The sequence below is a fragment of the Oryzias latipes genome, chromosome 2 (assembly GCF_053564925.1).
Source record: "Oryzias latipes strain Hd-rR chromosome 2, Olatipes_Hd-rR_3.1".
Lineage (NCBI taxonomy): Eukaryota > Metazoa > Chordata > Actinopteri > Beloniformes > Adrianichthyidae > Oryzias > Oryzias latipes.
In genome coordinates, this window is record NC_136238.1 from 50238860 (window position 1) to 50258111 (window position 19252).

Consider the following 19252-nt stretch of genomic DNA (forward strand, 5'->3'; position numbering starts at 1 on the left):
CATAGTAGCCACCTTTAGCTTTGATTACTGCTTTGCAGACTTTTGGCATTCTCTGGATGAGCTTCAAAAATGTGGAGAAATGCAGAAATGTGTGCTGCAGATGCCATGTTTGCCACTAGAGGGCAGCACAGCAGCTTCAGTCTTTGTCATTGTTGCTGTGTGAGCCTGAAGGAGCTTCAAAGTGAACTAGCTGCAGCTTGGTTCAGACAAAGCTCCACATTCACACACAGATGTGATCCTGAAGAAGTCTGAACAGAACATTTCAGGAGAACTCTTCAGTCCAGAACATGAGCCTGCATTGTTCCTGAAACTGGGATCAGAGTTCTGCTCTCTGCTCCAACAGAACCACCTTCATGAGCTCCTGGTTTCTTCTGGATCCTCCAACATTCAGACGCTCTCTGACTGAGTTCATGTCTGCACAGAAACCTTCAGGATTCTCTTCTTCCACACGTCTTTCACTCTGAAACTCTCTTCTGAATGTGGATCATCTCAGTCAGACGTTCAGCAGCATCAGAGCCGTGCATGTGCTCCTCCTCATGAGTCCTGAAGCTGCACCGTCAGCTGCAGAGCTTCAGAGCTGCTTCCTTCTCAGACTTTCCACTTTCTTTGGCTCTCTGGCTCTGATGCTGCTGCTGCTGCTGCAGAAAAACCAGCAGCTGCAGAAAAACTCTGCAGAGACTCACAGAGAGAGGATGGAGGCAGCAGATGAAGCTGCTGCAGACTGACAGCTGATGGAACTGAAGCACTTTCTACATTCTAGTTCCAAATGTTCTACAGAATCCATCAGAGCTTGAAAGTCTTCCTCAGTACTCGAGTACTTTAGTTCAGCAGCTCCTCTTTTCCTCTAAGGTGAAGCTTCATGTGGACGACTTCTTCTTCTTCTTCTCTCCTCTTTTCTGGAGCTTGGGCTCCATGCAGTCTGATCAGCTCTGATTTGGGCTTCAGTTGATGTTTGTGATCAGGAACTCTGGATTCTTCTTAGAAGGAGACGTTCTGCCTCTTTAGCAGAGAGCAGAACGTTGATCTGATCTGTTGGAAGCCACTCCATCCTGAAGCTGCACTGCTGAGTTCCTGTCCACCAGGGGGCAGCACTCCTTCCATCCAGCTGCAGGAAACCTTGATGTTCTGCAGAATCTGCAGCTGTTCAGACACGCCCTGTTAATGAGGAACAAGGAAGTCCTTCAGGAATGTGGTTCTGCTGCAGAACATTCTTCCAGACTGAAGCACAGGTCATCTGGAAGATCCACATTCTTTCAGTCAGAGCTGCTCTCAGGCTCTTGTTTCAGTCTGAATGTTGATGTTCCTTTCAGCAGTAAAGAGGTCAGAGGTCAGGGCAGAACTTTGAGGCAACAATGTGAACAGAAAAGTCAGAAAATTCATGGACAATCTAAGAATGTTCCATAAAATCAGAACTTTGTTGATGTTTGCAGATCAATTCCTATTCTGCTTTGAACAGACGACCATGAAGGCATCACAGCTACAAACTTCAACATGTCGGCTGTGATGCAACAACCTGACAGTTGATCTGACAGCAGAGGAATGGATGAGGAAGACAGACGAGAAGGAACGTCTCTGCAGAGAGTTGAAAGACGACAGGAACAGAAAACAGACTCAGGTGGTTGGAGGAAGATCAGCAGGTATGAGGTGGAGAAGAGAAACACCTGAAGATCCTTTGAGGGAAAACAGAGAGTTTGATGTTTGGAAAGGTCAATGGGACTCTTTTTCTGGACTTTTTCTAAACTTTCTGCAGTGATCACAGTGTCAAACCAAAGTGTTTTTCTGCTCCTCACATCTTTCTCTCTGTTGTCAGAGTTTTTCCTGGAAGCTCTGACAGATCTGGAAGATCCACATTCTTTCAGTTTCCCATCAGCTTTGGGATCAAATCTTCCTCCAAATGCTGTTCTGACTTGTTCCCACTCTGACTTCAATCTGCTCCTTTCTCAGCTTCTGCTCCACTTTCAGGATCTTGTGGATTTGAAAGGTTGTGATTCTAACAGACATGGTGTGACGGTGTAGAACCGTCAGCTGCCGCTGCAGGCGCACGCACACCCACACACGTGCGCATTGACGCGCACGCACGGACCCGGTAACACGTCATCTACATCAACGTACCCTTTTCGTTCCGTCCCTATCCCCCTGCAGGTAGCCCTGAGTGCACACTAGGTTGCCGACTCATCATCCCCATGCATACATTAACACGAAGCACACACGACGCCAACATTAGCGTCTGTTTGTTTACCTGGAAGTAACCCGGAAGTGGTCATGGACACCCCGGGTCATGTGACTCATTCTTTGCGATTACTTTTGTCCATGTAAACGCACCAGTGAGGAACAAAGACATCCTTCGGGAATGTGGTTCTGCTGATCTAATCTCTGCTTGTTCTGACTTGTTCCCACTCTGACTTCAATCTGCTCCTTTCTCAGCTTCTGCTTCACTTTCAGGATCTTGTGGATTTGAAAGGTTGTGATTCTAACAGACATGGAAAGAAAAGCTTCTCAGCTTGACTGTCAGCCATTTTCCTGAGCTGCATGTGAACAAACTCTCTGCTCCTCTGAGTCTGACTGATGATCAGAAGGAGCTGTTTCCAGGAAATAGTCAGGCCCCTCCCTTCAGCTCCATCAGAGTTTCTGCTTCAGTGTCAGTAGATGACAGATGAGGGGGGGTCATGCACGTCTGGAAGCAGAAGGTCACATGACCTCACCTTTCTCAGTCACTGAGATCAACAACCTGTCAATCAGCTTGAAGCTCCGCCCCTCCTCTCAGCTGCTGTCAGGTGGTGTCAGGTTTCTTCTTGAACCTGTTTTCTGTCTTTAGTTCAGGAAACAAACATCCTGCAGCTCCTGTCAGTCATTTCACCTCCAACAAGAAGCCCCGCCCCCTTTTTCATGTCAGGACTAAACCTGATCAGATCCTGATCCTCTGACTGTGGGGCAGTGGCTGTTCAACAGGCAGGTTGAGGGTTTGATTCCAGGAAGGCTCACAGTCTGAATCTGACATTAAATTCCACTTCAGCTGCTCCACCTGCTGCCCCGCCCACCTGTGCTGCCCCGCCCCCCTGTGCTGCCCCGCCTCCATCCAGGTGGACTCTTCCTGGTTGTGAGTCAGTGATCAGTGCTGCAGCTGCGTTGACACGGTGAGGGAGACTCTTCCTCCTCTTCATCTCTTTGCAGAAACTGAAGTGAGTTTGTTTCTGGAACTTTGTCTTCACTAACTTGACTGTTTGTTTCTGAATGTTTGGAGAAGATCTTCTTCTTTCTCTGCAAACTCTCCTCCCTCTGCTGTTTCCAAAGCTTCATCATTGTTGGATCAACAACATGGAGGACTCTTCTTCATCACCTCAACAACAATCAGCTGATGCTTGTTGGCTTTTTTCATTTCTGACTCCAAACCTTCCTGTTCTCCTCCATCCAGTCTGTGTGAGAACTCCTTCCTAAAGTAATAGATTACAGTTCCAGGTAACTGAGCTGGAACTCAGTAGAGTCATATTTCCTCATTCCATGTTCAGGAACTCTCAGATTCCATCAGACAAACAACTTAGAATAGAAATGTTTGTAGCAGAGAGACCATGAGGCCTCAGTGGATGAAAACAAAGATTTTTCTGCTTTTCTTCTCCAAATATAAATTCTATTTTTCATTTCATCTTAAATGATTGTGTTCAATCTGTTTCATTGTGTTCAATGGTGTTTCATCTGTTTTTAGCACAGAGTTGTCTGTCTGGTTTTTCTAGTTCAGCAAGTTGAACTTTATGATAATAGAAAAATTAAATACATTTACCAGAATAAAGTAGTACAATTATGTGAAAAAAATGTAATTTTATGAGAATAAACTCATAGGTTTGTGGGTAAAAGAGTTGTTATTATACGATAATAAATGATGGTGACAGACGTAGAGAACATTGTCTTTCATTCAGAATTGGTTTCACTAATAAGGAAATACTTCATCTTTTAGTGAGTCGGCATAGTTTATTATAAGTTAAAGGAAATTCAAAAGAATTTCAGGACACTGGACGTCTTCAACAGAAGATTCTTGACCCACAGGAAGTGGATTTCTGTCAGCACCATTTACTGCAGAGTAGATGCAGAGGTCCAAATGCATTATGCTAACGTTACACAATCGACTTTTTTGAAAAAGCTTGGCTGTTTCCTAGTAAATTATGAGTTTTTCTCATAAATTTTGTTTTATTTTTAAGGAGAACCTGCTTTAATTAAATAGCTTAAATAGGCCTGTAGTTCTGTTTGCACTTTTCTAAGGGTGCATTCAGTCTGGAAAAGTCTGTTGTTGGCCGTATTTTGAGATGTGTTAAAATAAACCGTCTAACAAATAAACAGCTGGACCATCTTTTCTGTTTGAAAACACGACAATCGTTGCTTTACTTTAGTCTGGAGCTCATCGGTTCCTTCATTGCAAATCTGTTTACATCATGTGACCAAAGGACGGATTGCATTCAGACTAAGGAATCTCAGAGTGAACCGGACCTCAGTCCCATTGGAAATGAACTGAAACCACCTCCAGAGATGGTTCCTGGTGCCAGACCTGGATCCACTTGGGTTTATTCAGACTGAAAATGTGTTCAGGATTATCAGGGAAACAAATTCTGCTTCACTTTAAACCAAATGAGTCCAGTCTGAACACACCCTAGTTCTCTTTTATGGACTAAACTCACTGAAGCTGAATTTTGATCCTCCGATTGTGTTTCCATTGTTTTTACTTTACCAGAAATACATTTTATTATTAGAAATCTTTATGAAACCAAATCATCCTCCATAGAAATAAGAACAACTTTTATGGTAAATTTGTCTCTTCTGAGTTTTTCTTCTGCAGCTCTTCTAAAGAAACAAACTAGAAAGGAACTCAGCACTCATGTAACAGTTTTCAGAGATTAGTGTTGTAAGGTAATGGATTACTTTTGAGCAAGTAACCTGTAATGCTTCACAGTTTGGAGGTTCAACAGTGGAAATAAAATTCTCTGTTGGGGCTTTGTGGGGAAGAATTCCTGTTTCCTGAAGTGTAGAAACAGGAAGTTTGTTGTTTCTGTGTCAAAGTGACTGAATGGAAATGTTGCTGCTGCAGCTCCATGTCTCCACCTGGTGGAGGAAGAGCAGAAGTGCAGCAGCTGATGGCAGCTTCCTCTGCCTCCCACTGCTGTCTGACTGCATTCACCTGAACCTGAGAGGAAACACAAGAGAAGAGCCAATCAGTGGAGGAGCAGCTAATCTGTTGGTGAAGGAGGATCAGAGCTGATGATGAGGAGGGTTTCCTCTGCAGGTGAAGGAGGAAGGTGTGTGTGAGCTGATGTGGATGCAGTGAAGCCAGCAGCATGGATCAGTGGGAGGAGCCACAGGAGGGAGCCCCTCCCTCTAAAAGCAGAGATGGTAACCATGACAACCAGAGCAAAGCTCAGAGGTGAGATGAACATCTCCAACTGTCCACGATATTCTCCATGTCAGAGCTCAGGACTCAAACCAGCAACCTTCATTCTCCACAGGAACCAACCTGGATCTGGACCTGGACCAAGACCTAGACGTAGACCCATACCCAAACGTAGACCTGAACCTGAATCCAGCAGCATGGATCAGTGGGAGGACTTACAGGAGGGAGCCCCTCCCTCTAGAAGCAGAGATGGTAACCATGACAACCAGAGCAAAGCTCAGAGGTGAGATGAACATCTCCAACTGTCCATGATCTTCTCCATGTCAGAGCTCAGGACTCACACCAGCAACCTTCATTCTTCACAGGAACCAACCTGGACCTGGACCTGGACCTGGACCCGGATCTGGATCTGGATCCAGGTGGGGGTCCAACTGGAGTGACATATCAGATAATATCTAATATATATGCATCTAATATAATATATATCAGATGCATGTTATGAATTCAAATGAAAAACCTGCTTGCAGTGTCACACAGAAAGGGACGCTTTACCAGACTGTCTCACTACAGAAGAGTCTGTACTGTCCTCACAACATGTGACTTGCTGCTGCTAGGCAACCATTAACAAACAAAAGTATTTCCAAGTTGGTTTGAGTTGCTTTTTAATTTCTCTGCTTCTTGAACAATACTCATATTTATTTGTAACTGAAATAAAACAGAAAAAATGTGTTCACATACATTAGCTTTAGCTTTAAACACAGTTTAAATAGTAGAAATGCTTCTTTTGACAACGTAACTAAAGGTATTACACTGTTCATGATGTAAGTTCAATAGTTCAACATGGAAGACAATCTGATTAACCTCAAGAACAGAAGACATTAGTTTGGAATAAAACAAATATTTTTTTTCTCCATCAGGATTCAACAGAGACCTGGATCTGCATCCAGCTGTGGATCCTTCAAGAGTGACTTTTCAAAGGATTGGCCTCCTGATTTCAAGGACATCCATCCAGCAGTGGACCAGTGAGTGTTTGTCAGAGTTTTTGGAGGCTGGATTCTAGTTCAGATGATCAACAGTTTTCAGATGAAGGACTTGAGGTCTGGTTCAGTTCTGGATCTCTCTGATCAGACTCACTTGGAGCATCATGTGTGTGATGAGATCTTTTCAGTTGAGTCTTCTGAGAGTCTCTGAGAGACATCAGAGATGTTGGAGAAGAAAACATGTTGACTGCTGACTCTGACTGACAGCAGCTCCAGTCTAATGAGAAGAATCACTGCAGACTCCTAGGATTCAGATTTTCATGCTTTCCAAACATCACATTGTTCTAGTTGGACTTTCTGCTCTCAGAATTTCTCCATTTCTACATGGAGAATTGGAATCAGCTTTTCTAGAAAAAAGTCTGGATTGACTGACAGAAAATGCTGAAAGCTGGAAACTGTTGATCCAAACATGTCATGTTATTCCAGACTAAACAGCTCAGTCTGTGTTCATGTCAAAGTCCATCAGCTGTTCATGAAGAAGCAGATCCTCCAACACTCTGATGCTTTGGTGTTTGTAGAGGTCAACAGGTCACACAGAGAGTCCAGTCTGCAGCCTCCAGCTGTGGCTCCATGAAGAGTGACCGGTCCAGAGATCGTCCTCCAGACTTCAGAACTGAACCAGGACCTTCAGACTCACAGTAAGAAGCAGTTTCTAGTGAACAAAGCAGAGTTCAGCTCTCAGCAGGAACAACAATGTTCTCATCAAGAACATCAGCTGATCCATCCAGGAAGGTCAACCATCTGCTGTGAGCGCTTTAGGTCTGAGAGGAAAGAAAAGAGTTGGACAACTCTGGAGGACACAAAGCTCAGTCTGTGAGGATGAAGCAAACAGCTGAACTTTTCTCTGAGCTCAGTCCAGACATGAGCTCCAAACACAGCTAAGGCATCATTTAGACCTTCAGATGGACTAGATCTGCTCTGGTTTCACCTGGAAACACATTTGCTCACATTCAGCACAGTCTGGATCCCAATATCTGAGTCTGAAGATCAGAGAGGATCTGCTCCATGATCAGAGTCAGTCTGGAACTTCCCACTGACTGCTTTGATTGTTGTTCACTAACATTTCTCCTTAGTGTCCACAGAGAGAAGAAGAGGAGCGGACCCCAGTCTGCACAAAGAGCCAGAGCTGGTGAGTCAGAGCCTGATCATCTGCTGATGGATTCTTCTGGAAACATGTGGAACACTCATGAAGGAGCTTTCTTCTCTGCTCTGTCAGCAGATGTTGGTCTGCAGGAGATGTTTGGAGAACATCAGATCAGTCTGAGGAGCAGAAGTCAACATGTGGCTGAAGGAACTGAAGAAGCAGGAAGAGAAACGCTCCTCAACAGGGTCTACACTGAGCTCTACATCACAGAGGGACTGAGACCAGAGACTCACACCCAACATGAGGTGATGCAGCTGGAGACCACCACCAAGACCAACCAGCTCCATGACACTGCAATCAAGAACCCAGACATCTTCAAAGTCCTCCCTGACCAACACAGATCCATCAGAGTGGTTCTGACCAGCGGAGTTGCTGGAGCTGGAAAAAGCTTCTCAGTGCAGAAGTTCACTCTGGACTGGGCCGAGGGCTTGGAGAACCAAGACATCAGTGCTGTGGTTCCTCTGTCCTTCAGGGAGATGAACTTGATCAGAGATGAGCAGCACAGTCTTCTCACTCTGATCCAGCTGTTCCATCCAACACTCCAGAAGATCCCAGCAGAACAGCTGTCTGTCTGCAAACTTCTCTTCATCTTTGATGGTCTGGATGAAAGCAGACTTTCTCTGGACTTCAACAACAGTCCGCTGGTGTCTGATGTCACACACAAGTCCTCAGTCAACGTGCTGCTCACTAACCTCATCCAGGGACGTCTGCTGCCCTCAGCCCTGGTCTGGATCACTTCCAGACCTGCAGCAGCCAATCAGATCCCTCCTTCATGTGTGGACAGACTGACAGATGTCCGAGGCTTCAATGATGCTCAGAAGGAGGAGTACTTCAGGAGGAGGTTCCCAGATGGAGAGCTGTCCAGCAGAATCATCTCCCACATCAAGGGCTCCATGTCCCTCTACATCATGTGTGAAGTTCCAGTCTTCTGCTGGATCACTGCTGTGGTTCTGGAGAACCTGCTGACCACAGAGCAGAGAGGAGAGCTGCCCACCACCCTGACTGACATGTACTCCCACTTCCTGATGGTCCAGACAAAGAGGAAGAAGAACAAGTACCAGCAGGAACATCAGACAAGTCCACCAGAGCTGACAGAGACTGACAGGGAAGTTCTTCTGAAGCTGGGGAGGCTGGCATTTGAACATCTGGAGAAAGGAAACATCATGTTCTACCAAGAAGACCTGCAGCAGTGTGGTCTGGATGTCACAGAGGCCTCAGTGTACTCTGGAGTTTGTACTGAGATCTTCAGAAGAGAGTGTGAGATCTTCCAGAAAGCGGTCTACAGCTTTGTTCATCTGAGCGTTCAGGAGTTTCTGGCTGCAGTCTACGTGTTCCACTGTTACTCCAACAGGAAGGAAAAGGTCATTAAGGACTTCCTGTAGTACATGAACATGGAGAACCCATCCCTGGATGAGTTTCTGAGTAGAGTCATGGAGAAATCCCTGCAGAGTCAAACTGGACACCTGGACCTGCTGGTTCGCTTCCTTCATGGTCTCTCTGTGGAGTCCAACCAGAGACTCTTAGGAGGCCTGCTGGGTCAGACAGAGAAGAGTCCAGAAACCATCCAGAGAGCCATCAACAACCTGAAGAAGATCAACAGTGGAGGAGTCTCTCCTGACAGGAGCATCAACATCTATCACTGTCTGATGGAGATGAAGGACCTCTCAGTTCATCAGGAGATCCAAGAGTTCCTGAAGTCAAAGAACAAATCAGAGAAGGAACTCTCAGAGATCCACTGCTCAGCTCTGGCCTACACTCTGCAGATGTCAGAGGAGGTTCTGGATGAGCTGGACCTGGACCAGTACAAGACATCAGATGAGGGTAAACGGAGACTGATCCCAGCTGTGAGGAACTGCAGAAAGTTCAAGTGAGTCCAGAAGTGATTGTGATGATAAATCAGATCAGTGTTCAGATTGATTTACAAAGAATGAAAGGTTTGAAAATGATTAGAAATAAAAACATGAAAGAAGAAAATCAGTTTGTTTTTAACACTTAATCTTTTAGCTAAAGAGCAAAGAAGGATCATATTTGTCCAAATAAAATCCAATCCAGAACCTTCTGAAAGGTTTGAACACAAAGCAGACGGTCCAGAATGAAAAGATGTCTTCATTTCTACAATGTCAGTCATTCTAGAAGCACATTTCTACAATGTCAGTCATTCTAGAAGCACATTTCTACAATGTCAGTCATTCTAGAAGCACATTTCTACAATGTCAGTCATTCTAGAACACATTTCTACAATGTCAGTCATTCTAGAAGCACATTTCTACAATGTCAGTCATTCTAGAAGCACATTTCTACAATGTCAGTCATTCTAGAAGCACATTTCTACAATGTCAATCATTCTAGAAGCACATTTCTACAATGCTCTTTCTTCTGTTCATCATCTTCTTTCTAGATAAATCATTGATCTGTGAATGAAACAGTTTGACTAAAAGAAGAAACTGAAGCAGAAACTTGATTTCTTAGGTTCTTATAAAAAATTAACGCCCCTCTCACCCTCCGCGGGTGGTTTCTCCTCCAAGCTCAGGTCGTCTACCAGAGGCCTGGGAGCTTGAGGGTCCTGCAGTATCTTAGCTTTTCCTTGCACTGTGCTTTTCTGGACTGAGAGGTCTGAGGTCTTTCCAGGTATCTGTTGTAGCCACTCCTCCAGCTTGGGGGTTACTGCCCCGAGTGCTCCAAATACCACAGGCACCACTGTCACCTTCACTTTCCAGCTTTCTCCAGTTCTTCTCTGAGTCCCTGGTATTTCTCCAGTATCTCATGTTCCTTCTTCCTGATGTTCCCATCGCTTGGCACTGCCACATCCACCACAACGGCTTTCAATTCAATTCAATTCAATTCAATTTTATTTGTATAGCCCAAAATCACAACAACAGTCGTCTCGATGGGCTTCGAAGTAAAACATGAAATCAAAAGGATCATGAATACAAAGAGTTCAATAGGAAAATACTAAAATGAACTAACAAACTGACTTAGCTATACTGGCATCCCTGCCCTTAGACCCCCCTTCTCTGTGAGGAAAAACTCCCAAAAAAACCGGATTCCGGAAAAATGAAGAAACCTCAGGGGTGTCCACATGAAGGAGGGATCCTCCCCCAGGACGGACAGGTGATTTACCAGAACTCATAGAGAAGAATTAACTTATCTAAATCTACAACTACATATATAAAAGTCCAGCAGACGAGCTTCATCCAGCCGTGGTTGTGGGGACAGTCAAAGGCGCGAGTCGAGCCGGAGACAGGATCCACAGCCAGGTGTAGGAGCAGGAGCAGAGACGAGGTACTCGGTCAGGTACAGGAGCACGGATGAGCCAACTGGAGTCTGGAAGCACTCCCACTCCCCAGGAGGGGAGAGGAAAAGAGGGACAATACATGAATCGCACTGCACCAAACAGAGGCATGGAGAACTAAATGATAAATTATGATCAAGAATAGAGGAGAGGAAGGGTAGAAGTAGATGAGAAAAGAGGACAGAACCCCAGTGCACCATAGTTACCCCAGCTTCAACTTCTAGCAGCCTTTTAAAAGAAATAGTTATTAAGTTTAATTTAAACAAACTAACATTAAGTTAAATAATCTCTGAATACTAACTAGTCTGACAATAAGCCTGTCCAAAGAAGAATGTTTTCAGTCTAGCTTTGAATGTAGAAACTGAGTCGGCCTCTCTTTCATGAGCTGGGAGTTTATTCCATAAGACAGGGGCTTGGTGGCTAAACGCTCTACCTCCAACCGTACTTTGACTCATTCTAGGAACCACAAGCAGTCCTGCATTTTGCGAGCGAAGTGTTCTGATTGGTTGATAAGGGACTATGAGGTCCTCAATATAGGACGGGGCCATTCCATGTAAGGCCTTATAGGTTAACAGGAGGATCTTGAACTGGATTCTAGAATCAACTGGGATCCAGTGAAGTGAAACTAACACAGGAGTGATGTGATCTCTTCTGCTGGTTCCAGCTAACAATCGAGCTGCTGCGTTCTGAACAAGCTGGAGACTTCTTAAGGAACTCTTAGGACACGCTGCTAACAAGGAGTTACAGTAATCCAGCCTCGACGTAACAAATGCACGGATGAGTTTTTCAGCATCACTCTTAGAAAGTAGATTTCTGATCTTAGCAATATTCCGCAGGTGAAAAAAGGCAGTTCTACATGCCTGAGATATGTGAGCCTTAAATGATAAATCCTGGTCAAATAAAACCCCAAGGTTTCTAACTGTGGAATTGGGGGCTATACTTATACCATCCAGGGAGACTATCTGAGCAGACAGAGCATCTCTGATGTTTTTAGAACCAAGTATAATGACCTCAGTTTTTTCTGGGTTCAAGAGGAGGTAATTAATTGTCATCCAGGTCTTGATGTCACTGATGCAGGCGTTCAGTTTCTCTATCTGGTCATTCTGGTCAGGCTTCATGGATAAATACAACTGCGTATCGTCGGCATAACAATGAAAATTAATGCTGTGTTTCCTGATTATGTTTCCTAGGGGTAGCATATAAAGCGTAAACAGGATGGGTCCTAAGACTGAGCCCTGTGGGACTCCATAGTTGACTCGAGTGCACTGAGAGGATTGGCCATTTACATTAACGAACTGATACCTATCAGACAGATAGGATTTAAACCACTGGAGGGCAGATCCTCTGATCCCTATGTCCTGCTCTAGTCTATGGAGTAAAATACTGTGGTCGATAGTGTCAAAGGCTGCACTGAGGTCCAACAGGACCAGAATAGAAAGTAGTCCCTTTTCTGAGGCCAATAACAAGTCATTAGAGACTCTAACTAGTGCAGTTTCCGTACTGTGGTGAGGTCTACACCCCGACTGAAAGTCTTCAGAGTGGCTGTTGTCCTGTAGGTGGCAGTAAAGCTGCTTAACTACAACTCTTTCTAGGATTTTAGAAATAAAGGGCAGGTTTGATATCGGTCTATAGTTGGCCAAGATGCTAGGATCCAAACTGGGCTTTTTCAGAAGAGGTTTAACAACTGCATATTTAAAAGACTGTGGCACGTAACCCGTTACCAGAGAGGCATTTATCATTGTTAATATGGGATCATTAATTAGGGGAAAAGTTTCTTTAAAAAGTCTAGTGGGAATTGGGTCTAACAGACACGTTGAGGATTTGGAGGACGTAATAATTGATGTTATTTCCGCTTGATCCACAGCAGTGAAGCAGTCTAATGTTACAGAGGTTTCTATGGATGCCTCCACTTCTACCGCTTCAGCCTGTTCTGGGCTGATAGTAGGAATAACTTGATTTAACTTATGTCTAATATTTGAGATTTTACTGTCGAAAAATGTAAGAAAATCATCAGAGCTGAGAGAAACAGGAACATGTGGTTCTACTGAGCTCTGACTGCGAGTTAATTTAGCTATAGTGCTAAAAAGAAATCTTGGATTGTTTCCATTCTCTGATATTAAGGTTGAATAGTACTGGCTTCTAGCTCTACGCAGAGCTTTTTTATAATTTAATAGGCTATGTTTCCAGATATCCAGAGACTGCTCTGAACCGGAGCGACGCCATTCTCTTTCCAACTTACGGGTTTCTCGTTTAAGAGAACGAGTTTCAGCGTTAAACCACGGTGCTACTCGGTTTTGTCTGACGAACTTAGGTTTCAAGGGGGCAACAACATGGAGTGTACTCCTGAGGGCTTGTAAGGCATCATTAACAAAGTGGTCATTTATACTAGGACTGATACTATGGGAGCTGGACTCAGAGTATTTTCTCAGAATATCACTAAGTACTGGCTGAACTGTGTGTTTAAACTCAGACACAGAACGGTCAGTTAAGGTTCTTCTAAGCTGTTTCTTATTCACTGGGGCAGAAGGATGTTCCAGTGTAAACTGGAAGGTAATCATAAAGTGATTAGAGATGATGGGGTTAAGAGGAAGGACACTCAGCTGGCTGATCTCTATCCCATGGGTTAGAACAAGGTCCAGGGTGTGCTTATGACAGTGAGTGGGTTCATTCACACTTTGGGTGAAACCAACATCATCTAATAAAGCTGCAAAAGCCTTTCCTAGGCAGTCACTGGGGTCATCAACATGAATATTAAAATCCCCTAATATTATAATTTGATCAGAATCTAAGACAATAGTCGATAGGAAGTCGGAAAACTCAGTTAAAAATTCTGAATATGGGCCGGGGGGCGATAAATAATTATGAGTAAAACAGGTTTTGGAGTTTTCCTGTTTGGGTGACTTAAAGACAATATGATGCTTTCAAATGAATTATAAGCATTTTTAACTTTAGGTCTGAGAATTAAGCTAGACTGTGATATTACTGCCAAACCACCTCCTTTCCCTGAAATCCTGGATTTCTGATAGTTAGCATAAGTGGGGGGGGTTGCTTCATTCAATCTAACATAGTCATCCTGATGGAGCCAAGTTTCTGTTAAGGCTAAAAGACTGAGGTTGTTATCAATGATTAACTCATTGACTAAGAGGGACTTGGAGGAAATGGATCGAATGTTTAATAAACCGCATTTAATGACATCATAATTCTGCTTGTGAGAACTGCTGTCTGTCACTTTAAGGTTTCTAAGACGCGCTCCTTTCATTTGTCTTTCAGCACATAAGCTAAAGCTAGGACCTGCTTGACTTTCCCTGCATGGGTTTTGCACCGGCACTAACCCTAAGGGAGGCTCAGAGGAGCGTTTTCCACTGCTGCTCTGCGCCCGGGTCTCGTCTCTGGATTGTCAGGTTAACAGACTAAGGCTAGCAGAAATGTTTCTAGAAAGAAGAGCGGCACCGTCCCGGGTGGGATGGATGCCGTCTCTCCGCATGAGACCGGGCTTCCCCCAAAACACGCTCCAGTTATCCACAAAACCAACGCCGTTTTCTGGGCACCATCTAGAAAGCCAGCGGTTAAATGATGAAAAGCGGCTGTACATTTCATCACTGACTTAGTTCTAAAGAACTTTCCTCTGTTCTTTATCCACCACTACAATGTCTGGTTGGTTCGCCATTACCATCCTATCAGTCTGGATCTGGAAGTCCCACAGGATCTCTGCCCTCTCATTCTCTACCACCTTCGGAGGTGTTTCCCATTTTGACCTTAGGGTTTCCAGTTCATATTCTGCACACATGTTCCTGTATATTATTCCAGCCACTTGATTGTGGCGCTCCATGTATGCTTTCCCTGCCAGCATCTTACAACCTGCAGTTATGTGCTGGATTGTTTCAGGCGCCTCTTTGCACAGCCTACACCTTGGGTCTTGTCTGGTGTGGTAGATCTGAGCCTCTATGGCTCTGGTGCTCAGGGCTTGTTCCTGGGCTGCCAGGATGAGTGCTTCTGTGCTGTCCTGTAGGCCAGCCCTTTCTAGCCATTGGTAGGACTTCTTGATATCAGCCACTTCAGTTATGGTCCGGTGGTACATCCCATGCAGGGGTTTGTCCTCCCATGAGGATCTGTCCTCCAGCACTGTATCCTCTGCTCTCCATTGCCTGAGACATTCACTGAGCACACTGTCAGTTGGGGCCTTGAGCTTGATGTACTCATGGATCTTGGATGTTTCATCCTGGATAGTGGCTTCTACGCTCACTAGTCCTCGGCCTCCTTCCTTGCGGCTAGCATACAGTCTCAGGGTGCTGGATTTGGGATGGAACCCTCCATGCACGGTGAGAATCTTTTGTGTTTTAACATCCATGGTCTGTATCTCTTACTTTGGCCATCTTATTATTCCTGCAGGGTATCTGATAACTATATCATTTTATCACTTTATCATATAGCTTGATGTCATCCATGTAGAGGAGGTGACTGATGTTGGCCCCATTTCTGAGTCGGTATCCATAGCCAGTCTTGGTGATTATTTGACTGAGGGGGTTGAGACCTATGCAGAACAGCAGTGGGGACAGAGCATCACCTTGGTATATCCCACATTTGATGGACACTTGTGCAAGTGGCTTCCCATTGGCTTCAAGGGTGGTTTTCCACAGCTTCATTGAGTTTCCTATGAAGGCTCTTAGAGTCCTGTTGATGTTGTACAGCTCCAAGCATTCAGTGATCCATGTGTGTGGCATCGAGTCATAGGCCTTCTTGTAATCAATCCAGGCTGTGCACAGGTTGGTGTGTCGTGACTTGCAGTCTTGAGCGACTGTTCTGTCAACCAGGAGTTGGTGTTTGGCTCCTCTGGAGTCTCTACCAATGCCCTTCTGTGTGTTACTCATGAATTGATCCATGTGCCTATTTATCTTGGTTGCAATGATGCCTGACATGAGCTTCCATGTTGTGGAGAGACAGGTTATTGGCCAGTAGTTGGATGGGACTGCACCCTTTGAGGGATCCTTCTGGATCAGGATCGTTCGCCCTTCCGTTAGCCATTCGGGGTGAGTCCCATCTCTTAGCAGCTGGTTAATCTGTGCTGCCAGGTGCTTGTGGAGTGCGGTAAGCTTTTTTAGCCAGTAGGCATGCATCAAAGGTGATCAAAGGAGGGGGGAAATCATGAAGCGTCACAGAGCAACAAGCTACAGGGTGTTTATCATTACAGTCAGGTTCAGATGTAATACAAATCTCAAAGGAGCGGGGCCTGTCCACACACACACTCAAATGTTATAAACACACCTGCTAGCTGCAAAAATGTCCACATGTCAACATATACACAAAACAGATAGTGTTCACACGCATACTTATGCCTTCAAACCAACTAGTGTGAAATATTTCATTCATTCAATCATGCAAACTATTAATGCAAAGGTGAGCTAACACCTGTGCTCAGGTGAGTGTTTATGTACTTCTGAAAGGATGGTGGAATGTGAATAGAAGGAGGGGGAGTGACCAGCCATCCCCACACCAAGACCCCCGCCGCAGTAGCCAGAAGCCCCCAACGCAATACAGCAGCAGGTAGAGAACAACCACCCACCGGCTCAGGTGTGATGTGATCCCCGGCTTCTGACCTTGCCAGAAAAGCTCAGGGATCCCTCTTCCTGAGTGGAGAGAGGACTGCCGGGCCCAGAAAACCGGCACCCAGGGGACATGGCCGCCATTGCCAAGGACCCCGTAGCCCCTCCCAGGGATGGGGTGGGGGACAGATAGTCCAAGGTCCCACCTTCCTTGGGAAATGAGTGTGCGTGTGTTTGTGAGGGTGTGTGTGTGCATGTGTTGGAATGTATATTTTGAGGGGGGAAGGGTGTGTGTACTAAGGGGGTGCAGTTAAAATTGGCGGGTAGGGCGCTAAGAGGACATCTGCTGCTTCCTGGCAGTGATGTCCAAGCACCCCTGCTACCAAGGGGCCCTACATGTCTAAGGTGCAAATAAAACCGAGAGAGGGGGGATACATTCCATACGGCAACAATGGGAGGGGGACCACTGCCAAGTAGCCCCCCCTCAAGTTGCATCACAGGCTAAAGCCCCCACCCTAATATGAGATTATATGAGGAAGGGAGAACACAACATACCGGTTTAAAACAGTTAAACATGACGTTTCTGACCGCAGGGGAGATCCTCTCCAGGGCTGAAGGCAGATCTTTCTTCAGGGTTCACTTCCCCGTCCAGGCCCTCAGAGCCTATAGAGTAGGTTAATAATAGAACCAGACTCAGTTTGTTTGGAGGAAAAACAAAATAAAATGGATTATTATTATAGTTGAGGAGGACTCTGAGTCTGCACAATGAAGCTTAGCATCACAGCTAACTTGTGAACCTACACAGGTTTTGGTTCCTCCATATAAAAAGTCACTTTAGTCTCTTTCTACCAAGAAGAGCTTCTGGAAAGTTCTGCCTGAAGGTTGGTGCTGCTGTGGTTCTGTTCATGACGGGAGACGTGGACCTGAGGGGGAAACTGGATCAAAGTTCTGCAACAGAACAGGAAGATGAACTGTTGTTGTTTACAGCTTCAGAGCTGAAAACATGAAAATATCATTTTGGAAATGGAAACAGAAAACTCTCAGAAAACTGGATCAGAACCAACATTTAAAAACTGTCAGCATTCAACCATCATCATCATCATGGTCAGAGTGACAGCTGTCAGTCTCTGTGATCCAGATGTTCTACTGGTAACTTTGGGGTTCAGACCTCAGATCACTGACAGACTGAGGGCAGCATGAAGCTCCATGGAGCTCCACCTTCTCTCCTCCAGCTGCAGATGAAAGAAAGATCTGAGAGAGACTGATGAGGAGGACTGGTTCATGATGAAGACGAAGCTCTGATGAAGAGACAAATGTCCAACTGGAACTTCATCACAGCCTGAACTCATCATAGATCACCTGTTTCTGTCTTTCTTTCTCTTCACAGAATTCCAGCACATTGTGGACTCTCAGAGACTCACTGTGAAATTGTGGCCTCAGCTCTGAAGTCCAACCCGTCCCACCTGACAGAACTGGACCTGAGCTACAGCGTCCTGGAGGGTTCATCCATGGAGGTTCTGTGTTCTGGACTGGAGAGTCCAAACTGCAGACTGCAGACTCTGAGGTCAGAACATTGAAGCTGCTGGTTGATTCATTTCTACATTTGTAGTTCTTCACTGAAGCTGAAAGGTTTGGATTCAAAGATTTTCTGGATTTTCCACAAATTGAACATCTTTGATTCTTTGAAGAGTCTGCAGTGGAAGAAAACAGCTGCTTAGATTTTCTGTAGAACAGAGATGTTTCCATGGCAACAGAAGGTTCAGCTGTTGAAACATTTGACAGATTTCTGAGTTTAAAGAGTCAGAAAACAAACAAGAACTGAAACAAAGATCAAACCTACCTGAAAGCTGACCGAGGTCAAGGTTCAAATCAGACACAACAGAGCATGTGAGCGTGCACGTGCACACACACAAGTGTGAGTCAGACTAGAGAGGAAAATCAGAGAAAGGAGAGTTTTGGTGCAGAAATGAAAGAATTGAGTAAACCTGCAGAGGCAGATCTGTAGCTGCACATCAGTTTCTGGCAAATACATAGGTTATACAGGATAACCCCTCTCCTATCAAAAAATGTCTAGAGATGGTGATTCACACTTTTATTTTTTCCCGTCTGGTCTATTGTAACGCAATCTACACATGCCTTTCACATTTCAGTGTGTATCAACTCCAGTTAGTCCAAAATGTTGCCGCCAGACTCTCAACCAAAACCAGAATGAGAGACCACATCACTCTAGTTTTAGCGTATTTGCACTGGCTCCCACTCCGTTTTAGAATAGATTTAATGTCACTTAAATCACATTTGCTTAATTAAATACAGTGATCATTAACTGAAGTATAAGTAGAGTTTGATTTATTGCTTGAAAAGGAGCGGGAAGAAGCAAACATATATAATCCCACCCCTACTGAGTTCATTCTTCTTTCTCTTTCGGCTTTTCCCATCAGGGGTCGCCACAGCGAATCATCCTTTTCCACCTCACTCTATCATGGACATCTTCTACCCTAACATTAGCCAACTTCATGTCCTCTGTTAAGACATCCATGTATCTCCTCTTTGGCCGTCCTCTTGCCCTCCTGCCAGGCAGCTCCATCTCCAACATCCTTCTACCAATATATCCACTATCCCTCCTCTGAACATGTCCAAACCATCTCAGTCTGGCTTCTCTGACTTTGTCGCTAACACAGGCAACATGAGCCGTCCCTCTGATGTACTCGTTCCTTATCCTGTCTAACCTGGTCACTCCTAAGGAGAACCTCAACATCTTCATCTCCGCTACCTCCATCTCAGCCTCTTGTCTCTGTCTCACTGCTACCGTCTCTAACCCATAGAGCAGAGCTGGTCTCACCACTGTCTTGTACACCTTTCCTTTGA

General features: G+C 45.0%; 1 pseudogene across 1 annotated transcript in view; it reads left to right on the forward strand.

Annotated features, from left to right (window-relative positions):
• Window positions 1-3101: 3101 nt before the first annotated feature.
• The window catches only part of LOC144989022 (NACHT, LRR and PYD domains-containing protein 12-like), a 55139-nt pseudogene continuing 38988 nt past the window's right edge, over window positions 3102-19252 (forward strand). The window contains exons 1-9 of the transcript XR_013653163.1: window positions 3102-3179; window positions 5072-5404; window positions 5487-5654; window positions 5737-5790; window positions 6289-6393; window positions 6930-7049; window positions 7485-7540; window positions 7628-9422; window positions 17775-17951. The product of XR_013653163.1 is annotated as an NACHT, LRR and PYD domains-containing protein 12-like (transcript). The remainder of the gene's footprint in view (window positions 3180-5071; window positions 5405-5486; window positions 5655-5736; window positions 5791-6288; window positions 6394-6929; window positions 7050-7484; window positions 7541-7627; window positions 9423-17774; window positions 17952-19252) is intronic.